General features: G+C 43.2%; 1 pseudogene; it reads left to right on the forward strand.

Annotated features, from left to right (window-relative positions):
* The first annotated feature begins 650 nt into the window (after positions 1–650).
* The window catches only part of LOC116908208, a 43801-nt pseudogene continuing 24268 nt past the window's right edge, over positions 651–20183 (forward strand).

Raw genomic sequence — 20183 nt, forward strand, 5'->3', positions numbered from 1 at the left:
AAACTGCCATTAGTTCCTATGTGCAGCTGACCTGCTATGGCAAGAACAGTTTCCTTTCCGGTCATTCATGACCTCTGCCCCCTCCTTCACGTTGGTCCTGAGCCTTGGGAGGAGAGGCAAGGTATAGATGTTGCATTTAGGGCTGAGTATTGAATAGTCTCGTATTCTCTGAACTCCAACCAGCTGTGGGTACCTGTGCTAATCTCCATATTCGGCAAACAGAAGCGTCTGTGTTAGGGGTGGACAGTGTACTTATCTAGTCATATGGCTGCACACAGGACTGAGTTGACTCCTAATGACGTATTGTTACACCACTTAGGAATCTTTAGCTCGAGAGTGAGAGCTGCTCAGAAGTTTCTGGAATACACTAGTTTCTTTAGAAGTAGGATACCTCAGAAGTTAACCCATGCCAGGCTCTGGGGCTGTAGCTGTGTGAGGAAAATGCCTTCCATCTAGATGAGCATCAGAACTGCCCAGGAGAGGTTTAAAGGTGCCCGGACAAGTGGCTTTCCCCCTAGACGGTCTGCTGTGTAGATCTAAAGAGAGAACGGGATGCCTCAATGTCCTTTGTTGTCTCTAATTTCCTTTAAAAGAAAAAAAAACCCAAACAGTTGAAGTTACATATAGAAAATTTAGTTTGAATTCCCACAATGGAATCCAAAGTTCCCGAATATTATGTTTCCCGAACTACAGAAAACTATGCTGCCAAAAGCAAACCCAAGAAGTCCTGTGACCCTGCAGTGGCAACGTTTCAAGATGAGAGTCTGTGCTTGTGCAGCATCACTCTGTCCGTACTGCGTCTACAAGGGCACAGGAAACAGCGTGTTAAGTCTCCTCTGGAGCACATACCTGTTATATGGGACTTCGATGGTAGATGAAGACAGATCGGGAGTTCACTGCTAGCCTTGGCTGTTGTAGCAAGTTTGAGGCCAGTCTGAGCTAGGTGAGAGCCCCGTCTCAAAAACAAAACCAGAATAAACAGAACAGAAATTTCCCCTGCTGATTCTGATTCCCTGGGGAGTAAACACTTCAATGCTCATTTGTAAAATTATCAATTGTTATGGATTCTTTATGACATCTGTACTGTTGATGTTAGGGTACTCCCCTGAGCCCCAACTAGACAAGGAAAATCTTAATAAAAAAACAAAACGAAAAACCAATTAAGGTGTTCTGATATCACAAGGGATACTCACATGGTATTTAATTCCTAATTGAGAGAATAAACTGCTTCTTCATTTAAACTCCTGTGTGTGGCAGTCACAAGTGAGTGGCTGGCTGCAGGGCTGATGTGCTTTGAGGAATGGGTATTTAGCTCAGGGTCAGGAGCCAGGAGCCTTGGGAGCTGTTTCTCACCTTGCTTTGACCATTTCCAAAACTTTGCAAGTCATTTGCTCTCCCTGGTTTCTGTCCCCTCAGCTGCAAAGCTAGATTAATCCTATACACCAATCCATCCACCCCAGTGTAGTTGTGACTGAGAGCTAAGTTTCCAATTCTTCCGCTTGGACTCAGGCTGCTGAATAAGGGGGATTAAAAGTAGATGGACAGACTGGTCCAGGTAGGGAAGGTTGAAGGGCTGCTGATTGGGATTCTCAGGGCTCAATACACACGGAGGATCAAGAGGGAGCATTAGGACTCAGGTTTTAAGCGTGCCCCAAAGACCATGTGTTAAGAAGTTGCTCCTTAGCCTGGGGTGCTGTTGGGAGGAGGAGGAAGCCCTGGGAGATGTGTTTCAATTAAACACACAGTAGTTTAAATGAAAAAGCACTTTATTCTCCGAGTTAAGAATTATATGCTGAATGAGTATCCTTTATGATACCAGAACAGGTTAATTGGTTTTGGTTCATCTTTTAATCAAGCTTTAACTTGTCTAGTTGTGGGGGAGGTACCCTTCGATATCAACAATATGGATATCATAAAGAATCAATAATGATATTGAAGTTAATTGAAGTTAGATAATTGGGGGAACTAATACCGCTTGTGAGGGAAGAACTCTGAGGACCTTGCTTATCTCCAAAGGGCTCACGCCTTAATTTCATTACTTGGGAATTAATTATAATCACTATTAATTGGGGGGGGACTCAAATATTTCATAATACTAGGTCCTCAATGTTTCTTGGAGGAAGAATGGGGTGAAGGTGGAGATTAGATGGTGCTAGCAACAGAGGAAGGTCTTGTTTGGCACCAATGGAAGGAGAAGCCCTTAGTCCTGCTAAGGCTGGATCCCCAGTGTAGGGAATGTTAGGGCAGGGGAGGCAGGAAAGTGAGGGGTGGGGGGGGAACACCTTTATAGAAGAAGGGGAGGGGATGGGATGGGGGTTTATGGACCGAAACCAGGAAAGGGATTAACATTTAAAATGTAAATAAAAATACCTATTAAAAATAAATGGTAAAATTATTTGTATTAAAAAAAAAGATGGTGCTAGCTAATGGGGTGTTTCTCTGAGAGGAGAACAGGCCCCATGTGAGAGCAGATACTTGCCTGTGACACTTTCCTCCCTTCTGTCACTCCAGGGTCTGGCAGTCAGAAAGAGAATGGCTCGAGCCTCCTAAGTAACTTGGTTGCCCTACTTTCTGAGATTATTTTTCAACCTAGTTTCACCACTGCTGGTTTCTTTGGAACTTGGATATCCATCTTGAAATCTCGTTTTGGGGAGTGATGGATATTTGGTTCCCTTGCCTAAATAGAGGCTGATTTCTTTTTTTCAGATAGGAAGTTCAGCAAATCACTGCTGTAATATGTATTGATTCCTGCAGTGGCAGCTGGATCAGGGTGAGGGACGATCATCATTACATCCTGCGCTAGCCCCATACGTGTTCAGCAAGTCTGAATGTTTGCTTGCGATAACTGGGGAAAACTCTGTCTCACTCTTGGAAACCCATGACAAGCAATCTGGTTATGGCTGCTTGCGTCCAAGGCCACCCTTATTTTAATTATCTCTGGTGGGATTAGGCACAGACATCTTAAACTTGATCATATATCTTTAAGACAGGACCATGCATTATATCTATTTGATAAGACCTTTGTTTTCTGAATTTGAAGAACTAAGGGTCTTGGTCATCCAGGACATTGTAAAGTGGGTAAAATAGGAACACTTCAACATAACAATGATAAATTTTAGAGTATAGTAACATCAGATTATATTTTTTTAATACTATATATTTTTAAAATATTTTTTTTAGATTTATTTATTGTGTATAAGTACACTGCTGTCTTCGTACACACCAGAAGAGGGCCATCCAATCTCATTACAGATAGTTGTGAGCCACCACGTGGTTGCTGGGGTTTGAACTCAGGACCTCTGAAAGAGCGATCTGTGCTCTTAACCACTGAGCCATCTCTCCAATCCACTTTTATCCTTTAAATAATACTGTTAACATGACCCCACTGAGCTAACCTTTAGCCAACGAGTTTATCCCACCCTTATCCCACACGAGGTCACTATGAGGTTTCTGATTTCAGTTTCTCTCATTCTCATGTGCTTTCTATACCCAAAGTAAATACTTGTGGTTTTAAATTTTTTTGGCAGGGGCTTGGAGGTTATATCAACTTGTTAGCTATAAAAAACCCTCCTGGGTTGACTGTTGTATTTTAAATGGATTTGTCATCTACCTTGGCAGATCCTGAAGCAGCTTTTATGACTTGTCTTAAAATAAAGTCAAACTTAATTCTTCCATCCTATCCCCAGAGACCTGTCCTTCTGAATTATTTATGTCTGACTAACGATCCCATGACATATTATCCCTAAGCTGTGATAGACGGAGAGAGAATAGATCCGCTCTGAGTGCCAAAGAAGCCCCAAGGTGCCACTTTGGATCAGGTCCATGAATTATGACCTCTTCTTTGAGTCTATCACTTTATTAATTGCAATCAAGAGTGACTGAAGTGTCTTTTCTGAAGTCATGAGCTGTTTCCCTCACATTGAGATGTTATGACATGTATATCAAATGACCACACCACATGCTATGAGGCTGAGTGCTCATGGTGATAGAAGTCATATTTATGATGTTTAGAGATGTCTGTTTTTCTGAGTTTCCTTGCTAAATGTAGAGGAGGACACTGCCATGCTTGTGGGTGAGGTCCATCAGGGGCTACCCAGACTCATGTGTAGTGTAAATGTCTCCTATACAATACTAAAATGAGCCCAGACTTTTTTTTTTTTTAGTTTCACCGGCTTAAGCTGTATCTTCTTTTTTTTTTTTTTTTGTATTTTTTTTTATTAACTTGAGTATTTCTTATGTACATTTGGCAAACATCCCTTCCCTCCCCCCTTCCTTATGGGTGTTCCCCTCCCCACCCTCCCCCATTGCCGCCCCTCCCCGACAGTCTAGTTCACTGGGGGGTTCAGTCAGGACCCAGGGCTTCTCCTTCCACTGGTGCTCTTACTAGGATATTCATTGCTACCTATGAGGTCAGAGTCCAGGGTCAGTCCATGTATAGTCTTTAGGTAGTGGCTTAGTCCCTGGAAGCTCTGGTTGCTTGGCATTGTTGTACATATGGAGTCTCAAGCCCCTTCAAGCTCTTCCAGTTCATTCTCTGATTCCTTCAACGGGGGTCCCGTTCTCAGTTCAGTGGTTTGCTGCTGGCATTCGCCTCTGTATTTGCTGTATTCTGGCTGTGTCTCTCAGGTTCGATCTACATCCGGCTCCTGTCGGTCTGCACTTCTTTGCTTCATCCATCTTGTCTAATTGGGTGGCTCTATATGTATGGGCCACATGTGGGGCAGGCTCTGAATGGGTGTTCCTTCAGTCTCTGTTTTAATCTTTGCCTCTCTCTTCCTGCCAAGGGTATTCTTGTTCCCCTTTAAAGAAGGGGGAACCTTCACATTTTGATCATTCTTGAGTTTCATTTGTTCTAGGCCACTAGGAGCCCAGACTTTTTATATGATACACACATAGTATATATCAGACATTGTAATTTATCATTTATAATTACAATGAAGTATAAATTATATATTAGAGCTTGTATGTGTTTGTGTGGATATATGCTGTGTGTTTATGTGCCCAGGGAGGCTAAAAAAGGTGTGAACCTCTGAGTTGACAAAATCTGCTGAAGCTGGATTTATAAGCTGTGTGAGCCACTCAGTTGGGTGCTGAAAACCAAATTTAGGTCTCCTGTAAGAGCAGAAAGCACTTAACCAATGAGTCATCTCTCCAAGTATTCCTATAGATATTTTGCAGTCTAAGGCTATGCCTTACGTATGACTATAAATGAGTTTGTCAAATGCAATGTCCAGCTGATATTTGCCCCACTCCTATCCACTCCACTTCCAATCACATATTGGAAGTTGTTGAGGACAGCCTGTTACTCTTACTGTTGGGCCACTGGGGATGGGCCACTGTCTGCTGCAAGGATGCTGATTCCATATGCTTCTGAAAACACCCAATGTTTCTTCTCCTTCATATTGTCTTCTAGATTTTCTGGCAGTTTCATTTCTCAAAGTGCATTTGCTTTTGATAGTGCATAGGCCTTTGAACGGAGTCTGGAAAACCCTCTCATAAAAGCGATTTCATTAACTAACTGAATAGGCTTGAAGGGAACAGAACACTCTTGAGATCTTAGGTGTGTACATAGACCATATATCAGCCGGGCATAATGGCCCAGGTCTATAGTCCTAGCATTTGGGAGGTTGAGACAAGAAGATTGCTGGGAAATTGAAGTTAGCTTGGATGAAATAGTATGTTCCAAGCTACCCTGGACTACAGAATAAGAGCCTACCTCAAATAAACCCAACCAAACAACAAGAAACATACACCAAACCCCACAAACCTCACTGGAGAGATATAGTTGTTCAAGGATATTGTCTTGGTGAACATATACTCTATCATCTGTCTATCTGTCTGTCAGTCCATCTGTCTATCAAATTATTTTATGTGTATGAGTGTTTGCTTGTGTGTATTTGTACCATATGTGTGCCTGGTGTCTATTGAAACCAGAAAAGGGCATCAGACCCCTGCAACTGCAGTTACAGAGGGTTGTGAGTTTTTATGTAGGTCCTGGGAATTAAACCCAGGTCCTCTCCAAGAAGAACAAATGCTCTTAACTGCAGAGCCATCTCTCTAGCCAAGAGCTATTTGTTTATATTGCACAGAGAGGAAACCAGGTGAACTTCAGAGAGAGAGGGGTGACATCTCATATTGCTGATGACTGTGCATCTTCTAACATCAGGGGATGGGGTAATCATGGACAGCGGAAGAATGGTCCTAATAAGACTGGCAAGTCCTGTATGCTCCATAGAATTCCATGGAATGGATTCAATGGCTGCTCAGAGAGAGACAAGGGTCTTGAGTATTTAAATATGCTCCAATGTCTGTGTATTAGGAATAGCTCTTTTCAGATTTCTATATTTCTCTAACAGTTAAAAACTCAGATGTAAGTTGAACGAACCATAAAACTTATTTTAGCATCCCTTTGCTCTGAAAAGACGGAACTGTCTCAGGTTAATGGACTCATGACTCTCTCATTGGGGTCGGCTACTGTACAGGCTTAAAAGCCAGAACTCAAAAGCTCCCTCTTGCCCTGTGTCCCGAGAGCTCAGATATTTGCTGGGTATGTTTCTGGAAAACATGTGAGCTGGTATAAGGGACATCAGTGTTTAGACATGGTCCCTGAGAAAGGCAGTGAGGGCCTAGGAGGGTTTTAAGTGGAATTTATGAAGCTCATGCAGGCAGAGATGACTACTGTTTATAACCCCAGCTCTCTCTTCTCTCCTTACTCGAGGATTCAGACAAGGTAGATGAAAATATTATGTGTAGCTTCTTTGTCAAGATAGGTGATCTTTAAAAAAATTTACATTTATTGATTTTTGTTTCAGTATGTGAATGCATGTGGGAATTATGCGGGACAGAGGACAACTTCATAGAGTCAGTTCTCTCCCTCTATTATGTGGGTCCTGAGGATAGAGCTCAGGTCACCAATGATGACCTGATAATTTATCTGATGAGTCTAAAGAAATGTCCTTAGCCCAAATAGATGACCTTTGTCCTTTATGTAGGCATTAAGACTGCATTTTCAGTTGGGGATCTAGCTCAGGTTCCTAAGCCATTTAAATATGATTTGAATCCCTAGATGAAAAATATCAAAAACATTGTTTTTCCTTCCAGAATAGCTGTTCAAAACTAGTTCTGCAGAGTTGAATTGAAAAACAAGGGCAGTACATTCATTTCAGCAGAAAATTGATTCAGGTAAAACTGTAGCGTATATTGACATGTTCTCTCATAAACATGATTAGTATTATGAAAAGAAATTTAATTCTTTGAAAATTAAAAAAAACCTCATTGTGCATATTGGTTTGACACACATAATTCATTTTCTCAGGCACAATTGATCTAGGGAAAAGATGACATGATTCTGGCAGTCAACTGTGTTCACTTGGAAATAAGGTTATGAAATGGTTGCACTGCAGACACACTAACAGCGAACAGAGGAAATAAATGGCCTTCCCTCCCAATTGGTGGCGAGGGCTGCTGGATTGTTGGCATGGGCTTCTTGTGTACCATATTTCAGGCGTATATCAATTATTCTCAATGATTTCATTAGCAATGGTGACAGCACCCAGCTGAGACTGATAGGTGAGAGACAGAGCAGCCCAAGGTTTAGCTCAAAGTAAATAAGCTTGACAAGGTCAGATTCAGCTCTATGCCTAGGGTCAGTGAATGGAACTGCTCCTTCAATAGCAGTGTGTGTGTGTGTGTGTGTGTGTGTGTGTGTGTGTGTGTGTGTGTATGCACATGCATGTGCATCTTTATATATTCACATGCCTTGGTATGTGGAAGTCAGAGGACAGCTTTCGGAAGTCAGTTCTTCCCTTCTATTATGTGCAACCCAGGGGTGGAAATCAGGTAGGCAGGCTTTGTGGGAGGCACCTTTGCCTGCTGAAGCCACATCACTGGTTCTTTAGAAATGTATTTGAGGTCTTGTAGGCCATATGCTGTGCCAGACATTGGGCAAATGGAAATGAATGAGACAGTTGCAGCCCTTGAGCATCTCCAAGAATCAGAAGAGGGATGGGTCCACGGATGACAATGGCACTATTATCAATGATGGGAAGAGTGGCAGGCAATCGCACAAGGCTTGCTATGCGGCACACAGCATTGAAGACCTTTATAAGTAAAGGCAGTGAGACATATAGGAAATGCAAATGAAGTACATTTAAGGCATTAGTCAGGTACCAGGTGACCTGGAGGGCTGCGACGGAGGGTGGAGAGCTACTGTGGTGGTGAGTTTGGTTCCAAGCACACCCAGTTTCCTTTTTTTTTTTTTTTTAATTTAATTTAATTTTTTTTCATTTTTTTTTATTAACTTGAGTATTTCTTATTTACATTTCGAATGTTATTCCCTTTCCGGTTTCCGGTCAACCCCTCCTCCTCCCTTCTTTATGGGTGTTCCCCTTTCCATCCTCCCCCCATTACCGCCCTCCCCCCAACAATCACGTTCACTGGGGGTTCAGTCATGGCAGGACCAAGCGCTTCCCCTTCCACTGGTGATCTTACTTGGATATTCATTGCTACCTATGAGGTCAGAGTCTAGGGTCAGTCCATGTATAGTCTTTGTGTAGTGGCTTAGTCCCTGGAAGCTCTGGTTGGTTGGCATTGTTGTTCATATGGGGTCTCGAGCCCCTTCAAGCTCTTCCAGTCCTTTCTCTGATTCCTTCAACAGGGGTCCTGTTCTAAGTTCAGTGCTGCTGGCATTCGCCTCTGTATTTGCTGTATTCTGGGTGTGTCTCTCAGGAGAGATCTAAATCCGGCTCCTGTAGGCCTGCACTTCTTTGCTTCATCCATCTTGTCTAATTGGGTGGCTGTATATGTATGGGCCACATGTGGGGCAGGCTCTGAATGGGTGTTCCTTCAGTCTCTGTTTTAATCTTTGCCTCCAGTTTCCTTTTTATAATTTATTTATGTATGAGGATTTGCCTGCGTGTATATGGGTGCCGTGTGCTCAAGTAGGTTAGAAGAGGGCACCAAATTTCTTAGAGCTGCAGTTATGGATGATTGTGAGGCTACATCAGGGGGCTGCGAATTGAACCCAGGAGCTTTGCAAGTGCTCTTGACTGATGAGCCATCTCTCCAGTCCTTTTTACTCAGCCCGGGTCCCCAGCCCATGGAATGGTGATTCATACATTCAAGGAGTGTCTTACCTGCATGGTTAAACTTTTCTGGAAACTCCCTTGAAGACACACACAGTGATGTATTTCCATGGTGATTGTAAATCCAGTCAACTTGACAAGATAAACCTCAGAGGTCTACTATGGGGTTCTGCTAACTGGACAGAGTCTCACAGAGGCAGTAGGTCACTTGGGTTAGTAGTGTGACTTTCTAAGCTGGCTCTGAGCTCTGAGGCTCTCTTCATCTTACTGGGTTGCCTTGGACCACTCATGTGATGCTTCTGACCCCCAGCATCTTTGTTTTTAATGTTTTAGATCTTATTTGAGACAGGCTTACCTATGTAGATCTTGCTGTTCTGGAGCTCCGTATGCACATCATGCTGGCCTCAAACTCAAGAAGATCTGCCTGCCTCTGGTGTAATTAAAGGGGTGCCTCACTTTAAAATTTTTATTTAGTAGTATACTTAAAAACATAGTTTTTAAACATTTGAAATGTAAGTAAAGAAATATATCTAATAAAAATTTTAAAAAAATTATAGGGGTTGGGGTTTTAGCTCAGTGGTAGAGTGCTTGCGCAAGGCCCTGGGTTCGGTCCCCAGCTCCGAAAAAAAAAGAAAAGAAAAAAAAATAATTTTTAGGGCTGGAGACATGGCTCAGTATAAGAGCACTGGCTATTCTTCTAGGGGTCCTGAGTTCAAATCCTAGCAGCCATCTGGTGGCTCACATCTGTAATGGGATACCATGCCCTCTTCTAACACGTCAGGGCACATGCAGATAGAGCCCTCACACATAAAATACATAACCAAATCTTTAAAATATTAAAAAACAATTTTTACCTTACTGATTGACAACTTCATGCATGTACATAACGTAATTTGGTTACAATCCCCACTTTCTCTCCTATCCCCTTTACACCGCCTCTGGAGCCCTTCTCCCCAGCACTTCCAACACGGCCACCTCCGACTTCCATGTCGTTTCGAGACTCCGCTTCTTTATGTTTAAAATGACTTACACAGCTTATATCGGAGCCAAGCTAAAGGTGCAAGGCGCTTGCTCACTGGTTCTGAGTCTTTCCTGCACTTAGCCATTGCTATCACTAAATGTGTCGTTGGGCGGACAAGTAGAGCTTCTCTTTGTTGGTCATCACGGAAGCAGCAAACTCAACAAGCAGTAAATGCTCAGACCTGGCAAGCTACTGCCTGAATGCTGACAGCTGTCAGAGTTCGACAGTCTTTGACCCCATGGTAAATTCAGAGGGTTGGTAAAGTTTCACCTTTCCAGTTTCTAAACACACTGCTTTGAACAACGACGGGTTCTCTGTGTCATCTGTTAGTTTTCCTGTAGTCTGATTTGGATGCAAGCTGAGCTCTTTTGAAAAGGTTTCTGATAGTTTAGTGGGGACCAGTAGGGACCCAAAAAGTCAAGGTAGAATTTTTAATAGAATATAATCCTATCCATTGTTTTAACACATGCACATAAAGTAAAAGAAAAAAAATCAATGTATAAAACTTTTATTGTGCTTAAGAGAAGGCTCAGTAGGCGAGCTACTTGCCAGGTGGGCCTAAGGATCTAAATTTGGTTTTGGAATCCACATAAGGGTGGAAGGAGAGAACTGAGTACAATGTTGTCCTCTGACCTCCATATATGTCATGGCGTGTGCCCTCCCACAATAATATTGATAAACAATATAAATTAAAAAACTTCTAGTGCCATATGTGATAGAGGTTGTCTCTCATTGGTGTCTCAAGGAAAGGCCATCCTCGGGTTCTTTTAGGACAGTGGTTCTCATCTTGTGGCTCATGACTCCTTTGGGGGTTGAAGGACCCTTTCACAGGGGTTGTCTAAGACCACTGGAAAACACAGATGTTTGCATTATGATTCCTAACAGTAGCAAAGTTATAGATATGGATTAGCAATAAGATAATTTCAGCAAGGGCAAAGAGCAGAAATGAGGGGACAGGGAGATGAGTGGGACAAGGAGCATAATGTGGAACTCACAAAGAATCAATAAAAAGTTAAATAAATAATTTTACAGTTGGAGTCACCACAACATGAGGAACTGTATTTAAGGGTCACAGCATTGAAAAGATCTAGAACCACTGCTCGACGAGGATCTAAGTAGAAGGGGAATGATGTGTTTTCATGCACTCCACTGGATTTCCCAGTGAATATTCATGGTCAGCATGGTCTCAGGCAAAGAAACTAAAAGCTAAGGCCATGGTTCTGGAGAGGAAGGAAGGATTTGAACCTGGTCTGCTGTCTGTTGTTCCACTTAAGTAATCTGCTCTTCCCACCTCTGCTACCCCCTTTCTGGCCCTCTTCTGACTCCTGCTGTGATAACATCTTTGTGTTTCTTACCAAAGGTTTCCCTCAAGTCCTGTTTGCCTCAGTCCCATCTCCCAACTTCCCCCTTGTTATCAAGTGCTCCATGGGAATGTTTTCCACCATGTTGGGTAAAGTGTTGCTGTGATGGCTGTTCTTGATTGTCAACTTGAGTACACCTGGAATCAACTAAAACTGCAAAATGGGGGGTACGCCTGTGAGGAATCTTTGCTTCATTTGAAGTAGGATGGTCCATGCTAATCTAAATCTTCCAGGCAGGGAGACACATCTTTAATCTGGGTGGAAAGACACATGTCTTTTCTCTGGGCCACACCTTCTGCTGGTAGCCTATATAAGGACACATAAGAAGGAAGAGTTTGTGCTAGCAATCTATTTCTTCACTAGCATTAGAGTCTATTTCTTGGGGATTCTGGTATGTACTGAAGACCAGCTGAGACACCCAGCCTTGTGGACTAACCCCAACTACTGGATTCTTGGACTTTTTGTTTACAGCCAGCCATTGTTGGATTAGTTGGACTGCAGATTGTGTTTCTAATAAATTCCGTATATATACATATATACCTATGTATGTATATCTATATCTGTATCTATATATACATATATACCTATGTGTATATATATATATGTGTATATATACATATATATATATAATATCACAGAATGAGTTTATTCTTTAAGATTTGTTCCCTATAGAACCTTTATACAGTTGCTTTTATCATTGTTGTGACCAAATACCAATTAAAAGCTGGGTAGTTTATTTGGGCTTATAGTTTTAGATGGTAAGCCCCATCACTGTGGGGAAGGCATGGCCGCAGGAGTGTGAAGCAGTTGGTCACACTGCATCTGTAATCAGGAAGCAGACAAGGAGACAGAAGTGGGGCGGAGCTATAAAACCTCCTGACTCACTTCCTCCAGTAAGGCTTTACCTTCCACGGGTTCTATGGCTTCTTAAAGTTACCAGCTAGGGACCAAAGGCTCAAACACATGAGGCTGTGCTTGGCATTTCACATGCAAAACATAATGAGTTGTGTAATTTTCCATAAAGCAGAAATTGGGCTGGATTCAGGAAGCAAAATGATCACAAGGTTTCCAACCCTTGGTGAGCACAAAGTTATATGGGTAACTCTGGAGGGAATTATAGCTTGGATCCTAATTGTGAAGGAATTTGTTCAAGGGGTCAGTGGCAAGGTTGGAAGATTCAAAGTTTAAAGACACTTTTGACTGTTGTCACCCAGTCAGATGCATAGACTTCTGGACTAGAGCTAGTAAGGAGCTGCTATCTCTACACAGCCTCAGAGCAAAACAGTCCAGTTCCTTCTTGGAACCTGCACACCAGGAGCTGTCATGGAAGGTTCTGAGCCAGTAGTTCCCATGGCTGGCTATTGATGAGGCAGCTGGGAGGATTATGGGAAGCTCCCCTTGTGAGCTAGGCTTTGCTCTTGATGACACAAAGAGGGATAGGTTCGGGGCTGCGTCTCCAAGAAGCTAACCATCTTGCTGTGAAGTTACATCCTAGCACACATGCTGGGCTAGTAGCCTGTAAATCATTTTAAGCCTGGCATTATCAAGCTCACGTACCAAGTCTGGGAGGCACAAACGTGATTAAGGCTAAGTTGCAACTACCTTCCCATAATAGGCTGGCAAAAGTAGCCTCTGTACCTATTACATTTGAGACGAGCTCTGGAAAAGGGTCCAGTCTCAGGGGGACTGAGCTTGTCAAGGGATACAGAAGCTGATAGCTAGGGCCTCTGTGTGAAAGATTCAGGGAGACACATGCTGGATTAAAAAGGGATTTCTAATGGGTCAGGTTTAAAGGTTACAGCGAGCTTAAGTTAGGTTTCTATTCTGCAGTGCCATGGTTTAAAGCAGATGTACTGAGAAAGAGAAGGGCAGAGGGCTAAAGAGATGGCCAAGTACTTGCCTTGCCAGCATCAGGACCAGAATCTGTATTTAAAAAAAAGCTGGGTGTGGGAGTACGTGCTTTTACAGTGCTGGAGGTGCAGGGACATGTGGTTCCCTTCAGCTTGCTAGCCACCCAACCTGATCTATTTGATGAGATCCAGGCCAGAGAGACATCCTTTCATAAATAAACAAAGATCACGGACAGTACCTGAGGAACGACACTTGAGGTTGCCTTCTGGCCTCTATGCACATTCATACATATGCACACACACACGTGTACCTACCCACCTGTGAATGGGCATATATGCATGCATACAGAAGGGGGGGTCAGGGAGGGAGAAATGGGAGGTGAAAGGGAAATGTACAGAGGATTGTGGGAAGAGAATGTAAGGAAAGGCCAACTGAGAGGCTGGCATGTGCTTAGAGAGAGCAAAGGGGCCAGTCTCAGGGCACTGGGTCAGCCATTGGTGCATAGTCTGAGTGTGGTTCTATAAGGTCTATGCAGCCCAAACTGGGTTCGTGGAGCAGAGAAGTTGAGAGGGTGTTTTAGGTTCCATTCGTCCATCCTCTGGAACACTTCATGTACTTCAGATCAACCCTTCCTTAATATATAATCAATGCTCTTCCTGTCTGAATTGCTGAGTTAAACGGACCATTATTAAAAAAAAACACCACAGGAAACAACTGTCTAAGAGACAGGATAAAGAGAAAGATGTATCCACAAGCCGCCTTTTGCCTGTCAGTCCTCAACATTCTTAAGACGAACCCGAGGGCATGTAAGCGTGAAAGGTTACTTCAAATGACTAGATGCTCGTTTTAAACGTGAGTTTTCTATTTCGGTAGGAATTGTAAAAAGGTTTAGGGTTAACCTCAGACTGTTGTAAGGTGTTTGATTGTAAAGGAGGCGGCGTGGAAGGGACGGGGGATTAGTGCTCAGGGACCAGCTTTAGAGACCTCCTTCTTTAATTATGGATTACAGCAGACCTTGACAGCATCCTGGGGATCAATGTGGAACACAGCTCCACCAACAGTATTATACAACAGTCAGCAAGAAATCCTCAAAACCAGGGTGGAATTCTTTGCCTTAAGGAACACATGGCTTTTATTTGAGAATGAATCTGTGCCGGTCAGATCACAGGAGTCTTCGGGGAGACGGAGGCAGAGGGACATGGCCGATGACAGAATTCTACATGGTGTAGTGAACCAGTTTCAGGAGTTGAGGAGAGGTGGGCAAAAGGGAAGAGGCATGTGTGGAGGCTTCTGTGCATTGGAATGTAGCTGACTGGGAGTGTTCTTGTGTGTGGTAACCGATTCGGTCAGGAGAAAAGGCCTTAATGGGATCAGAGCTGGGGAACTGAGTGACCAGTAGCCAACAGCCAGACTGTGAGTGCTAGAGAGCAGAGAACGGTCATTATTAAATATGTTTGTCCATAAGGAGGTGCCCTACAGCCAAGCTAAATGTGATCTAGCTTATTAGACAGGGACTCGCCTTATTTGAACAATAAGAAACTGTGGGAAAAAGGAGTTTGCCAGTGAGAAGTTACCAGCAGCTCCAGGGCCCAAGCTAAGAATCACGGACTTGATTTGTTTCTGTTGGGGGATAAGGAGATGGGTAGAACTTTCTTTCAAGCCATTTATCTGAGTTTAAGCCTGGAGAGGCTGCAGAGAAACAGGTCCTTTGAGCAAAGATTCACTTTCCGGAAGGCAGGGATCCTCTCCAGGCTGTGGTGTCTTTGCTAAGCTTGAGGATGTCTCGGTGAATCCAAATGGTTGCATTTCTAATTTTCTGGGAAACCTTCCAATTTTAGCATTTCTATCACTTCCATTGTCACAGTTTATAGAAAAAACTAAATGTAGGGACATGTGTATGCCTTATCCTTTCCTTAGGTTTCGGTCTTTCTATTAACTTATGTACTTATTAGGAACTATATTAAAAATGTTTTAATAGGAGGCTGGGGAGATGGCTTAGCACTTAAGAGCACTTGCCATTCTTCCAGAGGACCTGGGTTTAAGTCCCAGAATTCTGCTTACAATTGTTCATAACTCTGGCTACAGGTCTCTTAAGGTCTCTATGGGTACCAAGCATGAATGCAGTGTACTTATACCCATGCAGACAAAACACTTATCCATATAATATAAACATAAAGAAATCTTGAAAAATGCTTTTGATAAACCCCAACTCTGCTTGGAAAGACTAAACAAAAACGAACGTGGACCAGTCTCCAGAGTATGAACTTTGTAGAAGTGTTGATGAGGGCTCTAAGTGTTAGAACTAAGAAGGGCCCCAGAGAACATGACAGACCATCTATCGTGACAGTTTCCTAAGTTTTGCATTTTACAGAGGCGACTTTATTGCATTATATTTTGCTTTTTGGAAACATTCTGAGGCACCATGATCAATAAAGAATTAAAATCGCCTGGGGTAGTTTCTAAGGCTCTTCTGATGAGCTACTGTCTATTCCCTCATCCCACCCCTGCTCTGGATCAGCTCGTTAAACATTTGGAGTGTTGCATTGCACACGGTTTTGGCAGCTATCATCCCAAATACCTCTCCGATCTTGGGCTCTCACCATAGCAAGTATGGTGATGGAGAATTGTGTGTAAGTTGTTTGGCTGACCCAGAGAGTACCAGTAGGGAGGTGGATGACAACACGGAAGGGAGGAAACCAATCCATGTCGTGTTAATGAGTAGGATCTCACCGTGGGCTACAGAAAAGACAGCAAACATGCCTCAGAGTTGTCTCACTGTTGTGTGACTTTCTGTGGGAGACACAAATGTCTGTCCAACCCACACAAATGCTGTCTTAGGTTTCTGTTGCTGTTATAGAACACCATGACCAAATGCAACCTGGGAAGCATGTATTTCAGTTTGCAATGCTCAGGTTAGATTCCATCACTGAGTGGAGTCAGGGCAGGTATGCAAACAGGAACCTGCAGGCAGGAACAGAGACCAAGGAGAAACTCTGCCCACTGGCTTACTCCCCGTAGTTCATCCGGCTTGCTTTCTTTTAGGACTCAGGACCCCCTGCCCAGGATTGGTGTGATCCACAGTGAGTTGGCCGTCCCACATCAATCATTAATTAGGGCAACACTGCCCAGACTTGCCTACAGAGCAGTCTTTGATCTTGCGCCTCTTCTTCAGCCTCCCCAGCGCTTAGGCGCTCTGCACCACCACACCTGCTAATATCTGTTTTATGACTAATTTCATTTGTCACAGTGTCCCTGAGGTTCAGCTATGTTTTGGCATGTGGCGGGATTTCTTTTATTATGATTTTTAAGGTTTTGATTTCTATCTGTGTATGTGTATCTGCTGCATGAACACAGGTATCACAGAATCCAGAAGAGGGCATTGAAACCCCTGGAGTCAAACCTGGTTAGGAGGCCCCTAATAGAGGTACTGGGAACTGACCTGGATTAAGCAAGCACTCTTAACTGCTGAGACTTCTCTCCAGCTCCAATCCATGACTGTTACAGGTAATCTCTAATCATTATGATTTTCCATTGCTTAATTGAATCAAAGGCTTCTCCCTTCCCCAACACACCAGACTCTGTGTTCTCGAACTTTCCTATAGTCCTTTCTTACATTTTAAAGTCAGAAATAACTAGGGTTTCCAGGACAACATTACCTCTTGGTGATCTTATATCTTACTCTTATTAATTTTTGCAGTGTCTGATAGTGTACCCCTTTAAAGAGGGCATTAATATAGTAATAATAATAGTAATAATAACAATAAGATAATTCACTTATTTTGTCTAAGAGCTACCTGTTCTATAGCTTGAAGTGCACATAGAGACAGCATTCATGCCGACCTCAGCATTATTTTCAGTTTTTACTAATGCTAGGAAATATTAATCACGGTTGTGCTCTATGCTGGCATCTGTTTACTTAGCTCTCAGGCTTTATGGTGTCTGGAGGGACTGGTTAAAAGTCCCTAAGAAGAGTCAGTGTTGATATATCTCCTTCCCTTTTGCCTCTTAAATCCTGGAAAATAATATGCAGTGTTTGAACGCCTCGGCAGCCTAGAAATGCTTCGTTATTTGTCCAGGACGATGCGAGATGCTGCAAGTCCTTAGCTGTAGTTATCGTTCCCACTGGGATCCCGCTGCTGCCGGTTCTATTAGGGGAGAGCGCACAGTCATGGTGCACTGCTGCTAAAAATAAACCAGACAAAAACCAGCTCCAAGTAACTGCTGCTGTAGACCCGGGCTTGCTTCACCCATCTGTACCAGGAATCTTGAAGTCAGGCACCCATTCTGAGCCTTCCTTCCCACACACACACACACACACACACACACACACACACACACACACACACACACACACACACACACGAGGCTGGCAGGGGGACAGAAAACAGCAACCTTGGAGATATGATGTTTTACTGAACATCTGGGTATGAAATAAATGTCTCTGGCTGCTCATCAGGACAGCAGAGCTGCTGTCAGGCTCCATAGCCCCTCTCCCTGACCTCCCTCCTCCATCTTTCCATGTATTTCTGCTCTGTTCTCTAGGTTTTTGACATCACATTCTTAGAGTCCATGGCTGAATTCCATCTCAGAATTAAAGGGCTCCACGCTCTCAAATACTTTGCTGCATACTGGCAGGGATTACAGTATATATAGGGGTGTACCTGAGGCCACTGGGGTCCTCTCTACTGTGTGACAAAGGGCATTGTTTTCCTTGAGTGATTGACACTGTACCTAGGAGCTTCATCAGCTTGGTTCTTCTGCTATACTGAAGGGACATTGTCAGGAGCTTTGAACAACAGGATTATTTTTAGACATTTTAACTCCCCTTTGAACCATTTCTCTGATATTCCACCTTTGTGGATTTCGGGTCAGGATGTGGGGATGGTGGATAAGAAATGATCGTAATCTAGGACAAGGGTCTCTGTTTGAATTCATCTGCAAGACTGAGGGAGGGCAGATGTAGTGAGTTCAGAGCCTATTAAACAAGTCTTTTCTTTTTTTTTTTCTTTTTTCTTTTTTTTCAGAGCTGGGGACCGAACCCAGGGCCTTGCGCTTGCTAGGCAAGCGCTCTACGACTGAGCTAAATCCCCAACCCCAAACAAGTCTTTTCAATTGCAACATTTCTCTATTCCCAGGCAGGGGGAGTGTGCCAGGCTGAATTTGACAAAAACAGTCCTGGCCGATTCTGACAGGCTCTGCAAAGTGGGTTTTGTACGGCTGTTGTAACCCATGACCACAGAAGGTGGCTTAACACAACAGAGACACAGTTCTCCCTCATAGTTGAATGAGCCAGAGGTTAAAAAAAAAAATTAGGGGTTGGGGATTTGGCTCAGTGGTAGAGCGCTTGCCTAGCAAGCACAAGGCCCTGGGTTCGGTCCCCAGCTACAAAAAAAAAAAAAAAAAAAAAAAAAAAAAAAAAAAAAAAAAAAAAAGAAAAGAAAAATTAGGTTGTTTGAAGGTCAGAGTTTTCTCAGAGGGCCTGGGGAGGTTCTGCTGAAGGTCTGTCTCTCTCTAGCTTTTTGTATCACTGTCTAGTGGACATTTCCCTGTGCATTCTTCCTCAACTCACTGGTCATATTGGATTCCACCCTGATAGACTGTGACTTCACTTCAGTAGGACTATATCTGGAATATTATTTCTGAGTAAGATTTTTTGGTGGCTAATATTGATGTTAACTTGACAACACCTAGAATCACCTGAGAGACAAACCCCTAGATGCCCCCATGAGGGAGCTTCCAGCTTGAGGAAGGAAGACCCTAACTGTGGTGGCAGCAGACCATGGGCTGGGGTCTTGGACTACAGTAAAAGGAGAAAGTGTGCAGAACGCCAACATTACTGTCCCTCTAGTTCCTGACTGCTGGTAGGATGTGACCAGCTGCCTTCTCCTCTTGCTGCCATGGCTTCCCCACCATGTTCGGGACCATATTCCAAAACTTAGAGCCAGAATAAACCTTCCTTCCTTAAGCACCTTTTGTCAGGCGTTTTGTCGCAGTCATGAGAAAAGACACAAGCACAGTGATATTTATAGTTACTAAGTGTTTGGGATGTCAGGACATTTTTCAAGGGTTGTGCTCAACCTGCCATAGCTAGGTAAGCAGATAGTGTTGAGTGTTGAACATCTAGTAAAAACTACATAAAAACAATTACTTCTTCTTCATCATGAGATCTAACTTACAGCTCTCATCAAACAGGAGACTGTTGGTATTTATTTCAAGTACTCTCCCCTCCTATCCATTTCAAGCTTTTCTCCATCAGGAGTTCGACTGCATGCATCTTAGACCAATTGAAGATGTTCCTCAGTGTCTTACTTAGGGTTTCATTGCTGTGAAGAGACATGCATGGCAACTCTTATAAAGGAAATCATTTCATCGGGGCTGGCTTACAGTCTCAGAGGCTTAGTCCATTATCATCATGGGGAGAAACCTGGCAGGGTGTAGGCAGACAGAGTGGTAGAGAAGGAGCTGAGAGTTTTACATCTGGATCTGCAGGCAGCAGGAGACGCTGTACCACACTAGATGTAGCTTGAGCATAGAAGATCTTAAAGCCCTGCCCCCACAGTGATATATTTCCTCCAACAAGGCCAGATCTCCTAATAGTGACACTCCCTATGAGCCAAGCATTCAAACACGAGTCTATGGGGAGGCATATCCATTCAAATCACCACACTCAGTGTATCAGGGCATTATATATTCTTTTATTTTTAGATTCGTTCATTCTTTGACTATTCTATTGATATGCCTTCAAGTTTGCTCACAATTTCCTTTGCAATGACTGCTCTACTGTTGTTCTCACTGTGTATTTTACATTTTAGATATCTCTACATACACTCAATTTTTAAATCTATGTACTTATATTTTAACATATCA

Source organism: Rattus rattus, chromosome 8, assembly GCF_011064425.1.
Source record: "Rattus rattus isolate New Zealand chromosome 8, Rrattus_CSIRO_v1, whole genome shotgun sequence".
Taxonomy (NCBI): Eukaryota; Metazoa; Chordata; class Mammalia; order Rodentia; family Muridae; genus Rattus; species Rattus rattus.